A 26,008-nucleotide genomic window follows, 5' to 3' on the forward strand; every position below is an offset into this window, starting at 1 on the left:
GGGAGAACAAGTGCCAAAATGTTTTACACTTGCAGAATTTTTTAACAGAGTAAGTCTCCTATAAAGCATCAATACTTATTCTGGAAAAAGATCTCACTTCTTATGTGAGATTTTGAGCATTACATCATTTGGCGCAATTGCATAAAGGCTGTGATGATGAAAGAATAGTAATTTATATAGCATCTTGGAATGTTCAAAGCACTTTGTATAAATGATCTTGGTGATCCTTACAGCAATGTTTTAAGCTAGATGGGTATTATTATATCTATATTACAAATGAAAGGGCAGAGGCTCAGAGCTAGCGGCATACTTAGGGCAACCAATTGAATTCCTGGCAAAAGTCACATCTGAACCAAGGATTTCCTGGCTCATGGTGCAGCCACTTTGCTTCTAGATTATAAAAGTTTGCTCTTTATACAGATGTGTTGCATCTTATACTGGGAGACCCAGACCCAATTCTTCACTCAGCTATAATGATTTTGGGATGACTTTTGACCAGTCACTATCTTTCAGCCTAACTTACTTCACAGGATAAAATGGGAACGACCATGTATGCCATCCTGAGCTCTTTTAAGGAAGGTGGGACAAATTTGTAATAGCCAAATAATTATCTTCCTCAGTTGCTTAATCGCATAAAAACATTTCCCCAAAGTGGCCTTGTATTCACATCGCTCATTCTGAGACTTCTTAGGTCAACAAACAAGGAGAATAACCTGCAGTAGGACCTATCGCTGCCTTTTAAAGTTAAACAAGGTTTCTGCTAGGTGTTTGGTGATTATCATTGCATTAAAGCTGTAGTAAGAACCATTGAACAAATCCTTTATTGCTCATAAGTAGAGATGGGCATAAACAGCAATACGAACTTAAAAAACCCATGAACAGCCCAATCTGCTGTTCATGAACAAGCTGCTCATGAGGCCCCATTCTCAACAAACAGGTGGTCGTTGCAAGCTTCATTCGTTGCTGTTCGTCAAGCCAGACAGTCTGGCACCTGCAATCAATTCCCATGGCAACTCAGGCAGGGATTGTCTGAACTCTGTCTGAACTCCTGTTGTTGCCCTGGAAACCCCAATCTAAACCCAATTTAGCTTGATAGGCAGGTCTTCCTTCCAACTATGGACTGGAGCTCCAAATTTGTTACAAGAGGAAAAGACCAGGGGGGAGGGGGGCTCCCAGCTCTGGCTTTCAGGAAGATACAGCTGTTGTCAGAAAGACAGGGTGAGTGCATTAGAGCTTGAATTTTCTTTGTGTGTGGTGGGTTCCAGGGCTGCTGCCAGGCTCTGGGGCCAAGCTATTATTTATTATTGGTATATTTCCTTCTGCCTGCTCAGGTAGGGTTTCTGGGAGTTGTGCAGTAGGGATCGTGATGGCTGGAGGAGAGCCTGCTGGCCCCCCACGAACAACGAACATGTTGGTTGTTGTGGGTTTTCCAGGCTGTATTGCTGTGGTCTTGGCATTGTAGTTCCTGACGTTTCGCCAGCAGCTGTGGCTGGCATCTTCAGTGACACTGAGAGATCTCTGTCTTTTGGTGCTACACCTCTGAAGATGCCAGCCACAGCTGCTGGCAAAACGTCAGGAACTACAATGCCAAGACCACGGCAATACAGCCCGGAAAACCCACAACAACCATAGTTCTCCGGCCGTGAAAGCCTTCGACAATACAACGAACATGTTCATGAAAGGATCATGTTAGTCAGCGTTCGTTGTTCGTTGTTCATGAATGGCAATGAACAACGAACACCATGGGGTTTTTCCCGTTCGTGACCACATCTACTCATGAGTCATGGTACACCTGAGACCTAAGCCACATGTTCAGCAGCACCATATGAAATGAGCCCTATACAGGCTATTTCTTACTTTTATAGGAGAGAATACACTCTGTCCATCCCCCTACTGGCTGGCAATGTTTTGCACTATCACAGTCAGGCAAGGAGGTGTGGGAAGAAGCAATGCTAGGGCCCGTTGTATTTTCCAAAACAATGGACATTATTGCTAGTTCCATAATAAAGCTCCATGACATGTAGTTTCCAATGGGCATGAGTTATTTTTTCACATATTATCTCTCACATGTATTCTGAAATACAATTTAGGAGGGTTATATCAGAAGTAAGTTAAGGCAAAAAATATTTTCTAGAACCTCACTCTAGCCTGGAAGATGGTTTCCTACCTTGACACAGCTGATCTTACCATCTGAATCCATGCTATGGTAACATCAAGACTTGACTGTTATAATGCACTATATATGAAATTAAATACTGCCCTCAAGTCATAGTTGACTTATGGTGACTCCTGGTGGGGTTTTCATGACAAGAGACTAATGGAGGTGGTTTGCCACTGCCTTTCCCTGCAACTGTGGTCTTCATTGGAGGTCTCCCATCCAATTACTGACCATGGCCGACCCTGCTTAGCTTCTGAGATCTGACAAGATCAGGCTTTCCTGGGCTGTCTAGGTCAGGGTGCACTATATATAGGACTCTCATCTAAGTCAACTCAGAGACTCCAGTTGGTGCAGAATACTGCAGATCACTGTTATTTGGAGCAAGCAGGAGCATGTATATTACTACCTATCAGTTACCAGGTTCAATTCAAGGTATTGGCTATCACATACAAAGCTCTTCACAGCCTTGGTCCAGCATATCTATAGGACTGGCTCTCTCCCTATGTTCCTCCACATCAACTTCACTCATCTGAACGGGGACTCCAGCTGCCCTTACACATGCATTCTCTGTGATGGCCCCCATCCTATGGAACAGCCTGCCTGAGGAAGTCAGAAGAGCCCCCACTCTCCTGGCATTCTGCAAATCATACAAAACTGAATTATTCAAAAGGGTATTTTTTACTCAGGAGGGCTATATTGTACAGAGGTGATAAAGAGATGCTTCACTAAAGATATAGGAACCAGAGACTTCACCATTATGTACTTAACTGTTGCCTTATGTTCTATCTGTTGCTTCAAATATGTGCTACTATGTAATATCTGTTGCTTTAAATATGGTCCTACTTGGTAGTTGTATGTTGTTTAATGTTAGTCTTATTGCTTATGCCGTTTCAGCATTTCTTCAGCTCTGTATTGGATTTTTGCTGATGTCTGTACATTTGCATTTATATACCCTATTGTATTTTTATTGAAATGATCTCGATAGTGACTATACTAATCATGTAATCCTCCTTGAGTCTCAGTGAGAAAGGTGAACTATAAATGACATAAATAAATAAAAATAAATGAATCTCCAAAATATCTGGAATAAGCTCTAGACTATTGGAAAACAGAAACAATGAACGTCTTCACTGAATGTGTGATTTTCCACAATAATTAGCCTCTAAGGATTCTTTTTTTTAACTTTCTTGTTACTGCATTTGCAGCATTGCTATTCTTCTAGACAGTTCATTTGTTTAATAGCTGTCTTTTCCTCTTGAACCAAATTACAGTATTCATATGTTCCTAAGATGACCTCAGTGGCTAAATCTAAGAGCTACCTACAAAAAGCTTCAAATGGCTAAGACATGAGGTTGGATCCTATGGATCTGTTTCACTGACAGCAGAGCCTTTCTTAAAGTCAAGAAGCTATAGTCTAACAGAACATGTTGTTACCAAGAAGACCTTCCTAGATGCGTGCTTTCTGTCCCAACTCTATCTTGGCTAAATTCGCCTTGCCAGCTATTTAAGGAGCTATCAATGCCTTGCTTTGGAGAAGGTGAAGTCATGACTCTCCTTAGGCTAAGAGACTGATTCACAGATAGGACATCTGCAGGCCAACTGTTGCCATGGGGGTTGTAAAGCCAGGCACCCACCTTGGCCTATCAGTGTCAGCAAATGCAAGTCTCCTTGAGTGCAAAATCTAATTACTATCAAGCAGCCAGGTGGGCTTGATTGTTCTTACTGACCTTGCTTGAAAGTCTCCTTCAGGCCTGCCCCAGGCATGGATGAAACTTCCATCCTGCCAGCTTTTTCGTCCACCCAGGGTATTCCCTGACCTGAGTGAAATAACCTCTTTTTCAGCTAGGATATTCCCCTTCCTGGATGCAACCAAGTTTTGTTGCTCTTCTGGGAAGCTCCCTCCCCCCTTTAACTCAGTCAGAACCAGGAAATCTGTAGAGGCTCACTCCTGGACTCAACCCAAATTTCTCAACTTTACAATCACTTATTTGATCTTCTCTTGTGCTGGCTTCTAAACTATTGCTGCTTCACCAGCCAAAGTATGCTGCTGGTCTCCTCTTCTCCTTTGCTTTTGCAGAGGCTGTACTCTCTGCTTTTTTTTCTTTAGGACTCTTGTACGTTTCCTCACCATACAGGAATGTCCCTCCATGTTATGTCCTTGGAACCTTTGGAAGCTCTGCCTAAGTCCCCTACTCTCAATCTCTGAGTCATCAAGATGGATGAATCATACCCACCTCAGCTCCCTTTGTCTCAAGGTATAGGTGGGAAGAAATAAGGAATATTAAGAATGAGCTGTGCTTGAACTGTTCATGAGGTGCATATGGCCACAGTTTGTTCATTCTTGCCAACTGACTACTCACCATTAGTGACAGATATTTCTAATCCTGAATGGAGGATCATCAAATGTCTAATGTAGTTCAGTTCTTTCACTCTGTAGTTTTTCCCAATTTTGAAATTCTTCTCTGGCAATTCTATGGAAAATGATGTGCATTGTCTGTTTCTGAAGAGATGACTTCATCTGGTAATAGCATTGCCTTATTTTAACACTTACTCTTGCATTACCATTTTATCTTACAGAGTTACCATTTAATGTAGCCTGTTAATGCTTAGTGTCTGGGGAGAAAATAATTTATGTTTCCAACCGATCTGTAAAAATCTCCATGATTACAAGAACATTCTTTCCATCTCTCTCTGTAGAAGAGAAGAGGATGCAAAACTCACACACACAAACATACACAAAGAAAACTGGAGAAGTAACTCAGGTTATGCAAGCTGTCAGAGAGCCACTTCAAGGACTCACACGAACTTAGAGAAAGCTTAATTGGACATGGGTTTTTACAATTATGCTTCTATGCAGTTATTATACGTTCATTTTGGCATACACGCAGAATAAATAGGCTTCACAACATGAGTCACCTGATACTGTTTGAAATGAAGTGCCACTACCTGAAGGAGGATTTATGTGAAATCAGCATAATTGATATAGTATTGCAGCAGCCAGCAAAGAAGTAAATGCATTTCTAAATTCTGCAGCTGCAGCCCTGCTATTTGTTAGTATGAAACTTGATCTGTTGGTAGGTGTGACAAGTTCCATCTTTACTAGGCCTGAAGGGAACTACTCAGTGAATGTTTCATTTTTCCTCCCTAACGTATACACTGCAAAAATCTTATGGCCTGGAGAGCCACGGGTTCAAACTATTAAAGGTCACAAGTAAATTATCCATCAGAATAAATGCTTATGCTTCATATTATGCATTCCCCCCCCCCACACACACAGCGATCATCTTCAGGAAAGAAAGCATATGGAGGGACCCACAGTAGGTAACAGATCACAACAACCCATCTGAAACAGACTTAGTAGCTCAATCCTAAACAGACTTTAGTGCACTCAAAAGGATGTAAATCTGTTTAAAATTGTCCAGTTAGTCTTGGCTTGTGTGTGTGAAACATTTTATTATACAATTGCTGTCTGTGGAGATCACTCCTCTGCCTATTACTGTGTGACTGCAAGCTGCCATTAGGCTATGGTTCCAATTCATTGGGGGTTGGTGATGGTCTTCTAGGCAGTAACTGCATCCCGTCTCTAGAAAAGATTAGTATAAGCACATAAGATGCCTTTCACAGTCAAGAAGCAAACATCTATGCTAACCTTTAAAGGTGCATGAGAATAGCTTGCAGTTAGCATAAAATTAATTTAATCCCCATGTGCGTGGGTATGTGCTGTCAAGTCGTTTTATGGTGACCTCAGCAAGAGGCTTTCAAGGCAAGTGAAAAGCAGAGGCGTTTTGCCAGTGCCTTGCTCTGTAAAGTCTTCATTGGTGGCTGCCCATCTAAATACTGACTCAGCTTAACTTCCAAGGTCTTACAAGATCAAGCTATAACATGCTACCGTCCCTCTCAATTTACTCCCATATAAACACCATAAAATTAAAATTTCCATATCAACAATCCTTCAGTTCCTTAAAAATCAAATGTACTTCATATTGGCCCTGAACATCAACAATGGTATGATTTAGTTAAACATTTGCCTCAGTATCCAGGACAACAGAAAAAGAAAGTTCAGCTTGTAGATACAACATTGTCCATGGCCCATGAGGACAGGGAAATCAGAGAAAGAGGTGGGCTTAGGTATGTGTACTGGACCACATGTGTGCTAGTAGAAATCCCAGGGAAGAAAGAATGTTGACCACGTAGCTTGAGACTGCAGCGGTTGCTGAGATTTCAAGAGTAACAGGGTGAAAACAGAATTATTTTACAGATTTGCAGGTTATTTTCCGAGCACCCTCTATAAGAGCTCTAATTCTAATTTTTTAAGTAAATCTATAATTGTTATGTGTTTTTACATTAGTAAAATGCAATAATATTAGAAATGTAATCAAATGAAGGTACAGACAGCTACAGTACACACAATATCATATTTGACTCTCAAAACCTGCTTGAACACCAGAGTATTGAAATAAGAGAATAAAAACAAAGACATCCGATGCATCCTACTTGTTACTATTTCTATCTTGCTACCTGCATAAGATGAAAGGATGCTGGGTATTACTAGAGAACCTTTTTGTGATTCTTAATGTCTATGTGCATAATTACAAATCAAACATATTCACATTATTAACTTTTATAAGTTTATTAGTCTCCGTGCTAATGAAACCGTTCATCCTTTGCAAATGCACATGGCTCCCTAATGAAACTTCAGTAGATGGGAAAGTAGTTAAGTGAGAACATCCAAATGTTTATGCCAAATTCTGTTTGCTGCAGCAAGGAGGGAAGACCAAATTGCTTTCAAGCAGCTTTCTACAGCCAACAAACAAATGCTGTCATACACTCTGCACAAGATGGAGTCAGACATTTATGCTAGAAAGCTACAACAGTGCTCTTCCATCAGTGTTTAATGACGTGGCCTACAGAGTGAAAACAGTTTAAAATGCATCTTTTGGGGTCATTGTTCAACTGCTTTCTTTTTAATCACATTTAAAAAAAAATGGAATGACAAACTCATACTTAGGTTGGGCTCTGGATATTAGAGAAGAGTGTTGAACAAGGCCTCAAGCCTGCTCTTCTTTCCCCTCTTCCAGGACCTGTGCTGTTACTTCTTTGGTCTATATTACCTCACTCCTTGTCTCCATAACCTCTCCAGGACATAAATACTGCATACATAACATACAGTTAACAACCGTGACATTTCTAAACCGTAATGCTGTTATTGTACGGAGTTGAAACAGGAGAAATAACATTTTATAATATTCAGTAATTGTCGGATCTAGCCATCAGACTGGCATCCCAGCAGTTTGGTTGAAGAGTACCTGGAGATGCTCAAGTGCAAAATTTTATGTGTGGTTCTCAATTCACGTGCAGACTGTGTCTTGATTGGTGCACATACATGCCTCTTTCACAGGAGCTCCCTTTGCATGATTGGAAGTGAGTCGGGAGGGCAGAGTACCAATTCAACTCTATTTTCACTGCAAGCTGATTTGTATTTATTTATGTCATGTATAGTCTGTCTTTCTCACTAAGACTCAAGGCATTGTTGTGAACCAGCTCACCACACTGCTAGCTGTCATGTCCTCCTTGGAGGCCGAGGAACTGGAAGAGCCAATCCTTGCACCCGAGGAGCCGGGTCTTGCACCAGAGGAACCCCCACATACACACACACACAGTGGAGTGCCCCCTGAAGCAACAGGAACCAGCAACAGAACCTGCAAGGGGAGTGCCCAGGGCTGAAGGCCTGTCCAGGGGCCCAGGAAACCATGAAACAACTGAGTGATGCTTTGGGAGAAAGAGGGCAGCAGCCCAGGAACAATGTAAGAGCTCCCAGTTACTTGTGCAGCACCAGAGTATGCTTATCTCTGAGGCTGAGGCACTGGAATCAGCGGAAGAAACAACACCCAAGCCCTTGCCTGTTAATTAATCAAGGGGATAAAAAGAGCATGCCGAGCAGAGTTCAGCGTGGAAGCAATCCTGTTTGCCATTCCCTGCGCTTGGCCATTCCATGCCAGGATTCTCTCACCCCCGACCTTGGACCCCAGCCCTACACACCACAGACAGAACTCTCAGCTTCCAACCCCAGACTTTCTCTTGGATTTGACTCTGCTTGGCCTTGCATTCAGACCAACTTGGACTGCCTGACTTGTGCTTGGATTGCCTTGGGAGTACAGACCCTGTACTGTTCTACAGACTTGCTCTCACAGCTATCCCCATGAATCAATGGAAAGATCTATGGACTAAAGATATTAAATTACAGATTGTCAGTTGTTAAGAGAGCTGGTGTAAAATACATTATACTTTAGATGGTATACTACCCCCAAAGACACCATGAGAATTAGTAAGGACTGTAGTGAACAGTGTTGGAAATGTCAATGCGACATTTTTATCACATGTGGTGGACATGTAAGCAACAATGAAGATACATGAGAAGATGCAGAAGATTGTCAAACTCAGGTTTGAGCTAAACCCAAAAAATATGCTACTAACCATTTTACTGAATAATGATACAAAAGAACAGGAGGATAATTTCTGATACATGGTGACAGCTGCAAGAGTACTATACGCAGTGAAATGGAAAAAGATTTGTGCCCTGACATGTCTGAGTGGAAAGACAAGATGCACGGATATACATCAATGGCCAAATTAACTTCTTATGTGCACAATACACCAATAGTGGAATTCAGGAAAAAATGGAAAGTTTTCTTTGATTAATTCGGTTAAAACTAAGATAAATTAAGATAATTATGAAGATAAAACACGGGGGAAAGAACTGATTAAAAATTATTGACATTAAAGTTTGGGTATAAGCAACTAAGGAGAGGGGATGAAAGCTATTATATAATTTAGTTGAGCTGTTATATATTCTGACTAGGGGTGTGCAAAGGCACAGTGGTTTGGCTTTCCTGATTCGGGTATACCCGAATCAAGAAGCCGGTTCGGGAACAGCTATATCCGAATCGGCAAGCCGATTCTGGTATAGCCATTCGGGGATCGATTCGGCTTGATTTGGGGGTTCGGGTAAGCTTTTCAATGGGAAAAAGCCTCCTCCAGGCTTCAGAGAAGCCTGGGGGAGGCATTTTCCCACCGAATCAAGCCAAAATTGGTGGGGGCCTTCCTCTAACTCCCTCTAACAACCCTCCAAGTTTCAGACCGATTGGACTTTGGGTGGCCATGTTATGGCCCCCCAAACCACGTCCCTCTATCCTCGCCTAAAAAAGAGCAGAGCTTTAGCTTGCTGCTGCTGATCTCTAGCTCCTAAGTTGTGCTTGCTGCTACTGATCTTCATTATTTCCTATGGGGAAAAAATGAAGATGCAGCCATGCAGGCTTGTCTTGCTAGGGGTGGCATTTTGCATGCCACCAGCCCTCAGGGGCCCTTCTCCCACCTTTCCTCCCACCCCCCACCAAGGCTCAGCCTGCTCTCACCTGGGGGGGGCATTTCATGACCTCCTCAAGTAGGTGACCTTTTCTCTACAACCTACAGCTGGGGGAGGCTTGTCTTGCTAGGGGTGGCATTTTGCATGCAAAATGCCCCCCAACCCTCAGGGGCCCTTCTCCTACCTTTCCTCCCACCCTCCACCAAGGCTCAGCCTGCTCCCACTTGGGGGGGGCATTTCATGGCCTCCCCAAGTAGGTGCTCTCAGCCCCCAAAGTCCACCCCCTACTGCCCCACACAAAACCAATTCCCCCCAGCTGCCACACACAGACCCAAATCCCCATATTAGCCCCTCACAGACCCAAATCCACCCCCAGCAGCCCCACACCCGCCATAACCCCAGGAACAGGCTGGCCAGCCCTCCCCCTTTGGGAACTTCTAAACTCTCTTTCCCCAGGCAATTCCACACAGCCCAGGGGTGCCCCAATGGTGGGCAAACTTCTGAGTGCCAACTTGTCCCTGGGAAAGAACACCTGACCTGACACACAGACAACCACCCCCTGACAACCCCACCACCTACAGAGAAGGCTGGCCAGATTCTTTGATGTGTAGTGAATTGTGTAGTCCTTTTGTGTGGGGGACAATTAGTGTGATTTGACGTGATTTGTTGACCTGTTGTACTTTAAAAGTGAGAAAATAAAGTTTTTTTAAACTTGAGTCATTGTGTGTGTCCTTCCTTCTTTGATGTGAGGTTGGTTCAGCTCAGCATTGGGAACAATGAGGCAGGCTGGCCAGCCTTCTCTGTAGGTGGTGGGGGTGTCAGGGGGTGGTTGTCTGTGTGTCAGGTCAGGTGCTCTTTCCCAGGGACAAGTTGGCACTCAGAAGTTTGCCCACCATTGTGGCACCCCTGGGCTCTGCGGAATTGCGCTGGGAAAGAGAGTTTGCTTGCAAAATGCCACCCCTGGCAAGACAAGCCTCCCCCAGCTGTCAGTAGTAGAGAAAAGATCACCTACTTGGGGAGGCCATGAAATGCCCCCCCCAAGTGGGAGCAGGCTGAGCCTTGGTGGGGGTGGGAGGAAAGGTGGGAGAAGGACCCCTGAGGGTTGGGGGGCATTTTGCATGCAAAATGCCACCCCTGGCAAGACAAGCCTGCATGGCTGCATCTTCATTTTTTCCCCATAGGAAATAATGAAGATCAGCAGCAGCAAGCACAACTTAGGAGCTAGAGATCAGCAGCAGCAAGCTAAAGCTCTGCTCTTTTTTAGGTGAGGATAGGGGGACGTGGTTTGGGGGGGCCATAACATGGCCCCCCAAAGTCCAATCGGTCTGAAACTTGGGGAGTTGTTAGAGAGGAGTTAGAGGAAAGTCCCCACCAATTTTGGCTTGATTTGGTGGGAAAATGCCTCCCCCAGGCTTCAGGAGGCTTTTTCCCATTGAAAAGCTTATCCGAACCTCCGAATCGACCTGAATCGATTCTGATAATGCTGATTCGGATTACCCGAATCGATTCGGGAAACCCGAATCAAGCCGAATCACGGTTGATTTGGGTTTTATTCGGGTTTCATTAACCCGAACTGCACATCCCTAATTCTGACTATATCTTTCCATTACTTTAACCTAAATTCAAATGTAGTGCTTGTATAAGTTTCTATGCACTTTCTATTGTTATATCTTTTATTTTTAAATAAAATCTTTACTTTAAAAAAAAAGACTTGTTCTCGTCCTGCCTTCCCGTCACCTCCCACTTTGCCGTCACTCAGGTTGGTCCTCAAATTCCACCTCTGGCTGAGCCTTCAGCAGTGCAACCTAGCCCCTGGGCACGACAGGTGTGAGATATGAATTACAATGAATGAAGGGGGGGGCTGGGGTTTTGGCAGTTCTAAACAGAGAATTTCCTTGTCAAAGATTACCTATGTACAAAGGTAGCAAAGAAAGGCATAGCCAGGGCTATTTCTTTATAGAAATGTAATGCAACAGTTTGCATCAGTTTTAAACCACATTGTTATCAGAAGGGAAAAATGGAAAACACTGGTGCATCACAATAAATGGGATACTTTTAGCAATCAAAGAGGAACTGGTATCGAATGTGTGAATGTACTCATGCAGAGAGCCAGTTTGGTGTAGTGATTAAGAGCGTGGGACTCTAATTTGGAGAACCAGGTTTGATTCCCCACTCCTCCGCTTGAAGCCAGCTGCGTGACCTTGGGTCAGTCACAGCTTCTAGGAGCTCCCTCAGCCCCACCACCTCATAGCGTGTTTTGTTGTAGGGATAATAATGACATACTTTGTAAACCACTCTGAGTGGGTGTTAAGTCATCCTAAAGGGCAGTATATAAATCGAATGTTGTTGTTATTAAAGCAAATGGAAGTGTGACAGTTTGAATGAGTGCATGGGAAGTGGGAGGGGGAAACGTGAAGTAAGGTTCACTTGAGCATCCCTAGGTATGTCATAATGTGTATTTCCTCTCAGTGACAGAAACTTTATCCAGTCAGCCAAGTAGCACAGATCTTACAACTGTAGTGGAGTGTGTTGATAGGACTATCTTTCTGAGGACTATCTTACACCAATTTCATATCTGGGTCAATTACTTGGGATTGATTTCTGATTGTTTGTAAGCATGGGCTTCCTTTCACTCAAGCGATTTGTTTGGTGCTGTTTCCTAGGCTCAGAAGCAAATGTTTTGCTTGCAGCTTGCAGAGCAAGGAGTGTAGCAGACTATGGCAAATGCTCTTTTCCCCCCTCTGGCAGATTGGGGGGCAAGCCAAAGACAAATGTTTTGCTAAATCCCCTTGGCCACCACTCAATCAGCATCTTTTCAATAATGATCATTCTCTGCAATCAATGATATACAAGGAGATGCCTTAAGAAAGTAACTCAATATTGTAGACAACTTTTTTGATGGTTTGTTTTTAAGAAGGCATATAAGTTAGCAGGCATGCCCTAAAGGATATGCATTGTCAGAGGTATCTACTGTGCAGCAGTTTATTTGGTCTGCAAACTCTAATAAACTTTTTTTAACTTTGCCAACATTTCTGCCTAGGTTAACGGAGTGCTGAATCCAATACTGAGGTCTCCCAAAATTGGGACATCGGTGAGTTCCCCCCTACAGAGGATGCTGATGATTCACCGGCAAGCTATGATTGGCACCAAGTGCAAGACGGAGTGGAGGCGGGGCTAGTTGGAGGAGGAGTATCCATGGGGCACTGGGCAACCGCATGGTCAGCACCATTACACTGGAGCATCGCCAAGCAGCGGGTCACCCTCCCACCCACCGCAGATCCAAGACTAAGGGGGGCTCTGTCACAACTTTATGGGTTGGCGGTTTTGAGGCATTGGGCCGAATCCCAATAGGGTGAGTGGGGCCCTTGGGTCTGCTCACCCCGATGGATCTGGAAGGAAAGGTGCCAGGCAAGGCCGGCAATGGAACAGCGTGTGCTGAGGTGCCAGCGGGAGGCTGGCGGGGGATGCATCGGTCAGTAGCCAGGCCTACGATGCCAACGGGGATCCGTGCCCAGATGCCAGGCCAATGCTCCATCCAGCTGTAATCAATAAAGTTGTGACCATTTCTAACCCAAGCTAGTGTCTGGTGTGGTTATTAGCCGGTACGCAGTCTGACATAGCACATAGGTGACAAAAACCTTTCCTTAAAAAAGCGTAGGGGAGAAGCTTTTCCCATGAGTTGTGACTAACCCATCCTGGGCCATTAGAGAATGGAAAGTTTGTTCATTTAATATGAAGTTCCCTTCTCATGAACTTCTTCATAGTCAGTGTAGTATAATTATTAGAGTGTTGAGCTAGGATCTGGGAGAACAAGGTTTGACTCCTCACTCTGCTCAATGGGTGACCTTAGGCCAGTCACACTCTCTCAGCCTAACTTACCTCACAGGGTTGATGGGAAGGTAAAATGGAGGAGAGGAGAATTACATAAGCCACTTTGAATCCCCATTAGGGAGAAAGATATGAAGTAAATATATAAATGAAATAAATAATAAATAAATAAAACTTAAGGGAACCAAACCCCTTCCATCTTGCTTTCTGATGCCTTCCAAGAAGAAGTTATATTACTCTGTGTGTGCATGTGTGTGTGCGTGCGTGCATGCGTGCGTGCGTGCATGCACCAGGTCTGGCTAGCTGCCTTGGTAGTAGCTTACCAAGAAGATAGTTTGGCTTGGTTCTCTGTTTTGCCATTTTTTTTTACTTGACTTGACCCATTGGCCTGTGTCTCTCCTGATATTCTATGGTTTAGCATTAGTTCTGTTGGGCATGTTGGTTCTGTTTTTATTTGGAGGCTTTTGGCCAGTGGTTAATTTTTTGTGTTCGGTTATTAGCTTTGCCTTGTAAATATCATGGTTTCCCCCCCATAGGAAACATTTGTGACAAGTAGGGCAGAAGTGGCACCTTATTTAGGGACCCATAGAATTAGATCTCTTTGCTTCAATTTGCTTGAAACTTGGGGGAACTTTGGTGGACAACCAGGACTAGGTTTCCTGCAATTTTGGTGTTACTTACTTGAAAAACAGCCAGTCCAGCATCCCCCATAGGGAATAATGAACCTGAAAAGTTTCGGCATTCTGAAGAAAAGAAGCATGAATCTGAATTCTGAAACAGTATTGGTAACCCAAACAATCCATAATACTAGTATGGAAACCATCCCAAAATCCAAATTCGAAAAAGCCTGATTTTTTTTTCAAATGGATATCCCAATATTGTACAAATCTATGACTCCAGCACATTAATCTTCTTTGCCCCCCATTGTGCATGCATGCATTAGAGCATGCAATGCTGCTAAAAGAAATATTACTATCATTGGCATCAATGGAACTGCTATTGGCTACCTCAGGGACATAACAATGGTAATAACAATGAAAAAACAGTAATGCTGCTTGCAATTGCACAAGAGTACGACACGGCAATAAGCCAGTTTATGCCCATTACACATATTGTAGCAGTGTTGGGAAGGTCAGGCTGATACTTTGAAGTGCCGATAATCAGCAACTGGCCAAAAGGTAACAGAAGCTGCCTCTCACGGAATCTTATCTAACCCGAGGAAATCATATCCAGCTCTGTTCTATCCTCCAACTCTTACCAGAGCAGAGGAAAGCCTGTGATATCAATGAGAGAGAGAAGGGAACATATGGCTGTAGCTGAGGGAGTCATCCCAAAGCCAGGCCAGATGCAGATTCAGAAAAAAAGAACTGGCTGGAAACCAACTCCAGCATTTGGGAAGCACTGCAGCACAGAGATACTCCTCTGCATACATCTGCTTGGTTTTTAATGGTCTCTTTGCCCATCTAGCAATGAGCAAAACTTTGGCCAGTGATTATGATTTGTTTTAGTTTCTCTTCTGCTTGCTGTTTAATGTACCTTTTGTCTGCTAGAATGTTTCAAGAGTTCAGTGATTTTAATGAGATGCCAAAGCGGCATGGCTTTTTGTAGGCGCATTTGAGTGTCACAGCAGTGAGCACTTAGTGAAATATTTAAGACTGATTTCCCTTAGTTGAAGGGCTAGTTAAGTTTCTCTCTCTTTCTCTTTTACTATTGGTTTCAAAAAGATGTCGAAACAAGACGCTCTTGTGTTCTCAGGCTTCTAAACTGTTGGTATCAACTCCCCCGTCTTCAAACTGCAACCCCCTCCCCCACTTTTTGAATTCAGTTAAAATTGTACATGATCTGAAAGTGTGAATTCCCCCCCCCCTTTTTTTTATTCTGTAAAAGGTTTTCTTGATTTTGTGTGTTTATTTGCTTCTCTGGCAGGAAAGGGAAGAAAATAAGCATTTACTTTCTGGACTACACAAATTATCTCCAATTTCCTCATTATTTTATACACTGAAATCCGAACATTGTGCCTGTAGTGAAATATTTATCAGTACAAAACAACAAAAAACATTTGTAAACCAGTGAAGTATTTTTTTAAAGAGACATCTTAATCCTATTAATGGTAAATTATATTACCTATTGTAGAAGCAAACAAGGAAGAAATATTTGAAGCATGCAGTTAATTATGATACCAAGTGAAACATAATATTTATGCTCTCCCTGTGTAGCCTGAACAATTTTTCTTTCACTGTCTGTGAGTCATGCATTGATTGAAGGCTTGAAACTGATGAGAGAGAGAGAGAGAGAGAGAGAGAGAGAGAGAGCACTGGCATGTCTGCCCTGGAAATTTCATTCAGAAGATCATTAGTATTACAGGAAATATCACCGTCTTTTTTTTTCTTTTTTTTAGAAAAATGGGTAAGTGATTGAAAAGAAACATCTTCTATGAATGAACTAACAGCAGCAGTGGCAATTGAGGAGAAAGTATACCAGTGTTCATACTGATTGCATGGAAACAACAAGATGGTGAATTGGCCTTATACGCAGTCACTCTTAAGTGGAAATATAGCCAATACTTCAGTGTTAGAAATCAGCAAAAATTGTAAGGTACATGCCATACATGCATGATTGTTAGGAAACAGCACAGGATGACTGCAACCAGGTGGGCAGTTGGCTGTCTGAAGTTTCTGGCTACATGGTGAGATCATGTGCCCTGCATACATTATTGGCTGCAGGGATGGGATAAAAATGTGCTTTGCTCTGTATTCAGACAACGTGGGCATGTAACCATCATGTGACAAACAGTTGGCCAGGGGACAATGAATATGCTGTAGCTAGATATTGATAATTCTGCTTGGTTGTCCCCAAGTTGTAAGGAACGTAGGGAATTAAAGTATAACTTTCATACTTCTCATTTTTTAACCTCAGAGGAGAAAGAATTCTAAATGAAATTACTTCCAATATTGGGAAACATTTGGGGAAGTTCAGAAGACCTAGATACTGTGTTGGGAGAGTCTGTGCTGAGGGGTTTTCAGGACAGGGGGAGAGACTGGATTACAATATTACGATTAACCAATCTGCCCACCCAGTCATATATAACGCGTGGGTGGGGAAAGCTTTTTTTTATTATTACAAAAATGGATCATGCTGTAAGGTAAAGATAGGTAAAGGTAAGGAAAGCCTGATCCTTCCCATGTCTATATAACTGTGTTCTGAGCATGCTCACTTGGCTCTTGCATAGATAGTAGGAAATTAAATTAGGAATAGGATAGAAGAAAAATGCTGAAATGCATGAACCCAACACGAGTGCATACAGTTTTTGAACCTTCACTCTAGTGCAAATTGATTTGCAATAACCATTGGAGAAAAAGTCACATACAACATAGTACTGTGTTTGTCTCATGAATTAAATCCATGGCAAACATATCATTCAGATATATATATAAATGTGTTCCAAAATCTGTCCAAAAGGAACAGATATTCCAATTTTACAACTGAGATTTCGGCTTCCATCCCATTTATGTCATGGTATTATATATTTACATTAGATGTTCAGAATGTCTGTTTAATTAGTAAACCAAGGCAATTACTCCAGACTCTTGCATTCCTGATTGTGACTCCCAATCTGGCAGTAAAGTTGCATATGGCACAAGATTATTCTGCACTGCACCAGGTCTTGTTGCCAGCGTTCTATTGTCTTTTTCTGTATTCTTTAAAAAAAATACTGTAGCTTGTTTTGAGCAAAGGCCCTTTTGCTTTTGAAATTCCTTTGCCTCTATTCCTTGTCTGAATATGTCATGGATGCCATTATTCTATTCCCTTCCCCTCACGAAGAAAGCTAATGCCGGCATAGATACAGCCCAGCAAAATAGGCATGGGAAACCTGCCAGAAGGCTTCTCACCAAGGAGTACATCTGCTGTCCTCCCTCTGAAGAATAATTCATCACCTCCTTGAAACACTCTGTCTTCATTGGCTTACAAACACAGAGCGGTAGAACCTGGAGGTGAGTCTGGTCGTTCTGCAGAGTAACATCATGTACTGCGTGGCACCCTGCCACGGGGAGATCATTCCGACTGGGTTTTGTTTGCTAGGCAAAAGGGTTTCTTTTTTAATGAAATGCATTGGTTCCTGCAGTTTTAAATTCCCCGTTGCATTTTTTCTTCCTTTGAGTTCTGGATGAAACCAACATACAGACGGTTGATTCTTGTCTTAATCAATTACTTCTGTTTAGGATTTAAAAGCCGTGTCATACATGTAAATGGGCTTATTTCATGAACCCATGCATCAAGCCGTTCTTGATATAGCTATCCAGAGAATAAATGCCTGTAAATGGAATAAGATTAAGTCCGTTGATGAACTTACTTCTGAGCAGACCTGAGCAGACTTACTTCTGAGCAGACCTGCATAGGATTGCTCCCCCAGATGCTTAACACATACATGGTTGTCCTGTGGTCATTAAACATGCTAGTTTGTGCAGACACAGTTTCACATATGGGGCAGTGGGCTTCAGTGGGCAAATTCCTTATTCCACTTACTTATTTAACAAGTCTTGAAGCTATTTTATTAAATATTCATTGAATCTGAAGAACAGCTTTCACGGGGCCACTGAAAGATTCCATAGCTGAATTCCTTTATTCCACACAGCATTATGTTGGCAGTATTCAGTAACCATCAGACAGTTCAAGCAATAATTGACAGTGGTATGGTCTCTTTGTAGTGAAAGCAATAGTTTCTATGTGACATTTGTAATGTCACATTGATGTCCTTTGCTTCCGTACAACATGGTTTGTTGTTCGTGTTGCTGAAAGCTGCTCCTCATGTTCTTGGTATGCATGGCACATTATTTATACTCTCCAAAATGACTGACAACTATCATAGCCATCAATCAGACAGAGTTACAATGCCAGAAGAAGGCTGGCAGGATCACATTTCTTTGTATACGCACCCTCTGGCATTTCCACTGGCTTGACAGTGATCTCTTGCATTGGACTTGTGGAATGTAGCAACAGAGCAGTTCCAGCACTCTCTGCCTTCAGCGACTTCTTTTCATGACATAAGCTAACCAGACAGTTATATTTTGACTGGCTGCTGTATATGTTAGATGAGACACTGAACCATTCGCCCATTTGCAACATGGCACAAATAGAACCATTTGTTAAGCAAAACTTATTTCAAAAGCAATTGTTCCCTCGGGACAATATCTATATGCAATTGTCCATATGGCTTCTGACTTTCCTAAATCTGCCCCATCTGTCTTGACCTGCCACATTTATAAAACAACTATATATATAACGAATCTTAATCTCTGGCAGCTCATAGAGGTCATTATCTTGAATCAGCCTTTACAATAAATTAATCATTACTAGGTATGATATAGCAATGGTGATACCATTCTACTACTTTTGTGCCTGGAAGCCTCAAAGAACAAGAAAAATTGGAATAAGAAGACAGCTTCACCAAAAATGCAAGTGCTTCAGACATACATCTCAACAAAGATATTTTATCATCAAAAGGCATTAGCAATGGTTTGAGTGCATGAAGTGACCTGCTGGGTCAAATGAAAAGGCCATCTAGTCCTCAATTCTCTTCCCCACAATGGTACAATAGATGCCTCTGGGAAGATCCTGTGCAAGGCAAGAAGTCAGCATCCCATTCTCTTTTTGATTACTCTCTAGTAGAGATGGGCACGGACCGAAATATGAACCAAAGTTCATGACAAACTGGGCCAGTTTGAGGTTCGCGAACTGGCGGTTCATCAGAGTCCATTTCTGATGAACTGCCACAAACTTTATGCTGGTTCATTTGATTCATTTTTTGGTTCATCACTGCAGACAGCCTGGCACCAATCAATCAGTTTCCTAGTCAACAGGGGTTATTAATTAATCTAAGCTAATATTAGTAATAAAAAATGGTATTAAAAATAGTTGAAACAGTGGAATGTAGATTGATATGTTAGAAAATTGGAGATATAGAAGAATTTGAATATGCTTAGAATAAGTGATACAATATATATAAGATTTAGAAAAATTATAGTTAAGAGTAATTTAAATAATAAGATGGGTTAGGAGTTGGAAAGCTGTTGGAAGTCAATAAGGAGGGTGGGGGGAAGGGTGGGGGCTGATATAATTTAGATAAGACAGGGAATTTGTGTATTTAATAATATTCCATGTATTCACCAATAAAATTTTTTTTAAAAAGTTTCCTAGTCAACAGGGAATGGACTTCCTGCAGACCTTCTGCTCACCCAGAAGGGGTCTTCTGCTAGCCCGGAAGTGACAATGTGCTGACCTGGATGTGGCAGTTTCCTGAACCAAACAAACCGGTTCACAAACCGAGGCAGGTTCATGTAAGTTTTTGGTTCGTGGTTCATGGTTTGTGAAATGCAATGAACCATGAACCGCACGGTTCGTTTTTTTCCAGTTTGTGCTCATCTCTACTCTCTAGTTTCCAGTATTTAAAACTCTTGTTGCCTCTACATTCAGGATCCATTTTACTAGCATGGTTTGTGAAACTGATAGATCTATCCTCCAGGAAATAGTCTGTTTAAAACAAAAAAAGAAATGATCATCACCACAGCTTATGACTGTGAATTGCACAAGTTAATGAAATGTTGTGTGCAGAAGTAATACTAAGGATGTTGTACTTGGGTAATAATAACAACAACAACAACAACAACATTCGATTTATATACCGCCCTTCAGGATGACTTAACACCCACTCAGAGCGATTTACAAAGTAAGTTACTATTATCCCCACAACAAAACACCCTGTGAGATAGGTGAGGCTGAGAGAGCTCCAGAGAACTGTGACTAGCCCAAGGTCACCCAGCTGGCTTCAAGTGGAGGAGTGGGGAATCAAACCCAGTTCTCCAGATTAGAGTCCCGCACTCTTAACCACTACACCAAACTGGCTCCCAGCTTCAGCCATTGCAGATGCTACCCGCAACGCTTGTTCCAACACAAAGCCCAATGATTTTAATAAATCTTATGTTAAGAGAAGTATGCTTAGGACTGCAGCTTTATTCTTGTTTTCATAATTCAGCATGGCAACAGTTTTATAACAAATACCATGTAGTTTATTAATTAATCAAAAAAGCATTATTACCCAAAGAGCAAAATAACAGGTACACTTTCAAGCTACCTTCACATGTAAATTTACTTCTGAAATCCATCAATCTAGCAGCAACAATTCTGTAATAAAGTAACAGACCAATTATTTTATACAAGAACATTTTTAAAAGTGTTTATTAAATCCCACCAATTTGTTATAAACAAGATGAAATAATTTCAAATATGTATACCATTTTATTCGATGAGATGCTTAAAATGGATAAAAATGAATATGATGGCAAAAATGGCATGGATAATACAATGACATGGAATATACAACTACCTTCTCGTTTGTCTTTCCTTTAAAGAAAATCTGATGAAAGTTTTTATAGGTGGCATTCAACTCCTTTAAATTTGGCTAAGATCTATAATACTGTAGTAGTAAGTGCTGGTTTTGTGGAGTAGATAAGGCAGACTTATTTCATATATAATGGACATAGCCTCCAGTTATTGAAAGCAAGCAGTGAGGATTATATCAGACAGGCTGGAAAAACGAAATTCCTACAACCAGAGATATTACTATTAAATTATATACCTGTTATCCCTAAGGATCTTTAAATAGTAAAACAGAGTTGCACTTACTTGTAATAATTGTTCATCAAGGATCCTTCCATGCAGGCAGAACTGCACATGTGCAGTCCAACTATGGATGTTCTAAAGCTCCTGAAGGTGTGCAAGACACTCACCTAGCCTTTTTGCGTGTTTTCCCCCTAGGCGTGGCTATAAAAGGTGCGGAGAGCAGCTCTCTTCCTCAGTTCTTTAAGGAAATTAACAATAATAGAGAACACATGGTGGGGAAGGAAGGGGGGTACGTGCAAAGAAGAACACTCAATGAACAACAGTTACATGTAAGTGCAACCCTGTTTTCATCATCGTGTCTTCAGTGCAGTCCCACATGGGAGATTAGTGAGCTAACTTAACCAGGAGGCGGGTGTGTACCAGGTCATCAACAGAAAAGACGCTTCAGGACTGCCCTGCCAACAGCTGTGTCCCTTCTGGAGTCTACATCAATAGCATAATGCTTGATGAATGTGGACGGCATAGACCAGGTGGCCACCTTACACAGTTCCTCTATAGGGATGCTGAAATTAAAGGCTGACAATGTGGATTGTATCCTCATAGAGTGCACTGTAACTTGCAATGGACATGGTTGTTTAGATTGATGATAACAATCCTTAATAAGCCAAACTAGCCAATTTGAAATAGTCTGTGAGGTGACTTTCAGATCTTTTGGAGGCCCTTTAAATGAGAGAAATAGATTAGAGTCTTTCAGAAAGGAGCTGTCCTGTCCAGGTAGAAGAAAAAAGTGGTTTAACATCAAGTATGTGCAAAAGTCTCTTTGTGTTCGTCAAAAGAGTAGGGGGAGATACAGATAAGAAAATGTCCTGGTTTAAGTGAAAAGCAGAGATGACCTTCAGTAGAAAAGAGAGGCTTGGATGGAGGACCACCTTATCTACGAACATCTAATGAAAGGGGGGGTCAAGTCTCAGGGCTTGCAATTCACTCACCTTCTTAGCCAAGATTATAGCCACCAGGAAGGCTCTTTTGGCTGTCATAACCCTTAAGGAGCAAGTAGCTAGGAGCTCCAAAGGTTTATGCATTAGTGCAGTGAGAACCAAGGAGAGACTCTGCTGGGGAATTGGCCTGGATGGTAGAGGGTATAGATTCACTAAATCTCTTAGGAAGGATATGCATTTTGGTTGGGCAAGGAGAAATTTCCTGTCCATATTATTATGGTAGGCAGAAATGGCCACTCGATGCACCTTAACAGAGGGATTAGCCAAACTTTGGTCCTTTAGCTGGACCAAATAGTGTAAAACAGATGGCAGTGGGGCTGAGACCAGGCTTAAGTTGTTGCCTGTAGCCCAAAAAGAAAATCATTTCCATTTGGCTAGGTATGATTTTCTGGTGGAAGGTTTCCTATCTTCCAATAGGACCTTCTGGACTGGGGAGGACAAACTCAGCCCAGGAAAGAAATTAACCAGGCTGTTAACTTCAAAGTGGCTAGGTTGTGATGAAAAGCCACATCGTTCTGTAGCAGTGTGGCATCTGGGGGAAAAGGTAGATTCTGCCCTGTGTCATTTGGAACAGAGCGGCAAACCAGGATGGCTTTGGCCAGTAAGGGGCTATTACAATGGTGAGGGACCTTTCCTTGTCATCCTGCTGAGTGTCAGCGTCATAAATGGAAGGGGGGGGGAACTGCATATATCAGGATCTGAAAAGTGTCCCTGAGAGAGGACTTCTCCTTTCCTGCCCTGTGAGCAATATCGAGCACATCTTTTGTTGAGGTCTGTGGCAAACAGATCTATGGTGGAATATCCCCACATTGTAAAATATTTGCTCAATGATGGTATTTTTTGTTTTTAAGCTTATGCGGATAATAATATTTTTGACAATTTACTTACTTGGCAGATTTCTGTTACTCTTTTCTTTTTCTATAGTTGTAGTGTAATAAATTTTAATAAAATTTAAAAACCAAAATGAAGTAAGTAAGGACGGTGCTTCTATATTCCGGTGCAAGGTCTATTCATGCCAGTGAGTCTTAGGCATCTGAAACCCCTGGTGGCAGAAAGTCTGTCTAAACACAACAAACTGGAAAGGAGCATAGTAAACATTAGTGTAGAAATGATTTTAGGAATATGTGACTAAGGATTTTTAAAGGATCTACTGGTATTATGTCAACTCATAGGAACGGCTGCATGTACAGTTGACCCAAGAGACTTGAACAAAGAATGATAGATCAAGACAAGAATAATAGCCCTTCACCCTGGCTTAGAACAGGATCATTCTTTTTTTCATTCTCTTCCTGATCTATGCTACCTTTACCACAATATGCTACAAAAACGGTACCACAGAAAATGCCTGGATGCTCGAGATGTCTTAAACTCAGTGGCTTTCCTACAGCCTGAAAACAATCAGCCTTTATACATGCTAATCTCTTTATCAGTCTTAAACAACTTCTTCAGGTCATCATTAACTGAATTTCAACATCATGCTATGTTTATTATGGGCCATGGCAGTTTGACTAAGCAGATCCGAGAAATTGATTTGACAGACTAATTTGATATAACATATAATAACATGATTTTCTTCTGGATACTCAAGGAACAGAAGTCATATTGCATGAAAACTTTCAGTTTTCTCTCTCAGTGACTTATAAGTTTGCCCATGATTACGATTTCTCATATTTTAGCACATGGATTGAGCTGAAGGAGCAAGCTGAGCCAAGGGGAGCCCTATGGTGATGCAGCACTGAATGGGTGAGCCTATTATCCAGTGTAATCATCACTGTGGCCCAAGGCTGCCCCTACAGCAATCCTGGCACCACAGGGGCCCCTTGGATCAGAACATTTCTGCCTCCCATCAGCCCCCCCCCCAGCCCAGTCTGCGGCTGATCAGAAACTTTCCCAGTAAGTTAAAGGGCCAGTCTGCTCTGGAGAGTGCATACTCACACCCTGTTCTTTTCAAGCGGAGGAGTTGGGGAAATGAGGCTTTATTCGCACTTATCCAAAAACTGCGTTGTCCAAAAACCCGTTGATCCAATGAGTTTCTCCTCAAGCAGATGAAAACTCACATAACAGTGGACCCCAAAGAAGGTGAGTGTTGGTAGGCGCACACAATGATGGGAAACTTACTGGCAATGCTGCGCCAGCATGGCACACCAACAGCGTGCAACCAGGAAAGCACTCCATTGCCAACGAGTACAATGCATTGAATTTTTATTTTTGAAACTTACCTCCCTATAATAGTTTAATGAGAAAGGTAATAAATTATTACCTTTGAGGCCTGCTGTTATGCCATGTTTCCCTGTGTTGTTTCATTTCCACAACGAGGGGCAGGTGAATCCTCCTCATCCTAATCTGTTTTGCAGCAGCCAAGGATGCCCTGTTTAAACACACCAGCCTGTCCTTGCACCATGTGAAAAAATGCACAGAAAGGGAGGCTGAATGTTGGTTTTTCCTTAACAGGATGGAGTAGGGGGAGGATGGGCTTCTTTTTAACCTATTTTTACCAGTGAAAGTGGGGAAATGGACAGGTTGCTAGATGCCAGTCTCCCTTTCCAACTAAAACGGTTAACCCAGAGTTGAATGAAGAAGACAAAATGGCAGGCAGAAGTGAACAGGTTCCCCAGACTGGTACTGATCTGGAAAGACTTGGGAGTGCATGTGTGTGCGAGTGTGCAACACATGCTGTTACATTTAATGCTGGGTTAATAGTTTGAATCAAAAAAGCTTCAAAAGCCAAAAAAGCCAGAAGGCTTTCTGAGCAAGATAAAATTCCTCCTGCTACTCCTTGACCTGTTATCTTTGGAGGACTTCTTAAGTCACAGTGAGTGGCCCTGGCACCATGGCTCTTAAGAGAAGGGCAGGAGCAGCAGAAGGCCACTGAATGTGTATTAACCAGATCCACATGCCTGGATTTCCCTTAATGGCTGCTTCTCTTTCCAATTTTCACCCTAATCTGCATAACATGAGCCTTTGCAGCAACCAGAGGCTTACCAGCTGAAGGAGACCCCTTCCTTTTCAAACCCACGTGTGCATGCCCGCATGGATGTTGCTGGTTTTTCCTTGTATTGTGTGTAAAAACATGCAGGAAGGGATGGCAATGTTGATGCTTGCTGGCACTGACAGCACCTTACCACCTACTGCTCCCCTCCCCGCCACAAAGCAAACCTTTTGCAATTTGATCTCTATGAGTCACTCAATGCCAATGCCATTGCTCAGGAAGCACTGAAGAAAAGGTGCGCACTCATGCAGTCCGTGCACATCCCCTTCCCGCCAAGTGAGTTAATGCTAAGGGCTCAGTCTCTCCCATTTGGATCCTGTCCGGGGTCAGCAGCCCAGCCCCCGGACTTGCTGACAGATAGCAGCAGGGGGCGGCCGGGAGACAGCAGTTCAACCGCTCTGTCTGGCAAACAGAGCCAGAACCTGCCTACTCCAGGGGGAAGGGGCGAAAGGCCAAAGCCTCAGAAGGCTGGAGGGAGCAGGGAGAAGCCAGCTAGTCCCACCCCCCATGGGGGAGAGAGGGGGCTAAGCAGGCTAGAGGAAAAGGGCCAAGGCAAGGGGAATAGGGACCCAGCAACAGCCCAAACAGAGCCCTTACCTTCCAAGGAGGAGAAGCAGCCACTACAGCCCAGAGCCACACCCTGGCTAGAGGACAGCAGCCTGGCTCAGGAGGTGCTAGGAGCCAAGCCCCTCCAGGTGGAGCTGCCACAGGCATTCTGGGGGAGGAGATGGGTAGCCCCGCCCGGCATCAATGAACAGGCAGCACAGAAGCTGGCCAGGGCAGCTCCTTGCGAGCAAGGCCAGGCAGGCTCAGCAGCACAGAAGCCGGCTGGGGCAGCTCCTCGTGAGCAAGGCCAGGCAGGCTCAGCAGCACAGAAGCCGGCTGGGGCAGCTCCTCATGAGCAAGGCCAAGGAGACCTCAGCTGGGGATGGCTCGCATTCAATCCCACCCTGCCAGTAAGGCAAGGAAGCCAAGAAGGGATTAGTGGTAGGAGGGAAACACCTGAGGGAAGGCACAGCTGGGCCAAGTCAGGAGAGGGCACAAGCCTAGAAGGA

Source organism: Eublepharis macularius, chromosome 7 (assembly GCF_028583425.1).
Source record: "Eublepharis macularius isolate TG4126 chromosome 7, MPM_Emac_v1.0, whole genome shotgun sequence".
Classification (NCBI taxonomy): domain Eukaryota; kingdom Metazoa; phylum Chordata; class Lepidosauria; order Squamata; family Eublepharidae; genus Eublepharis; species Eublepharis macularius.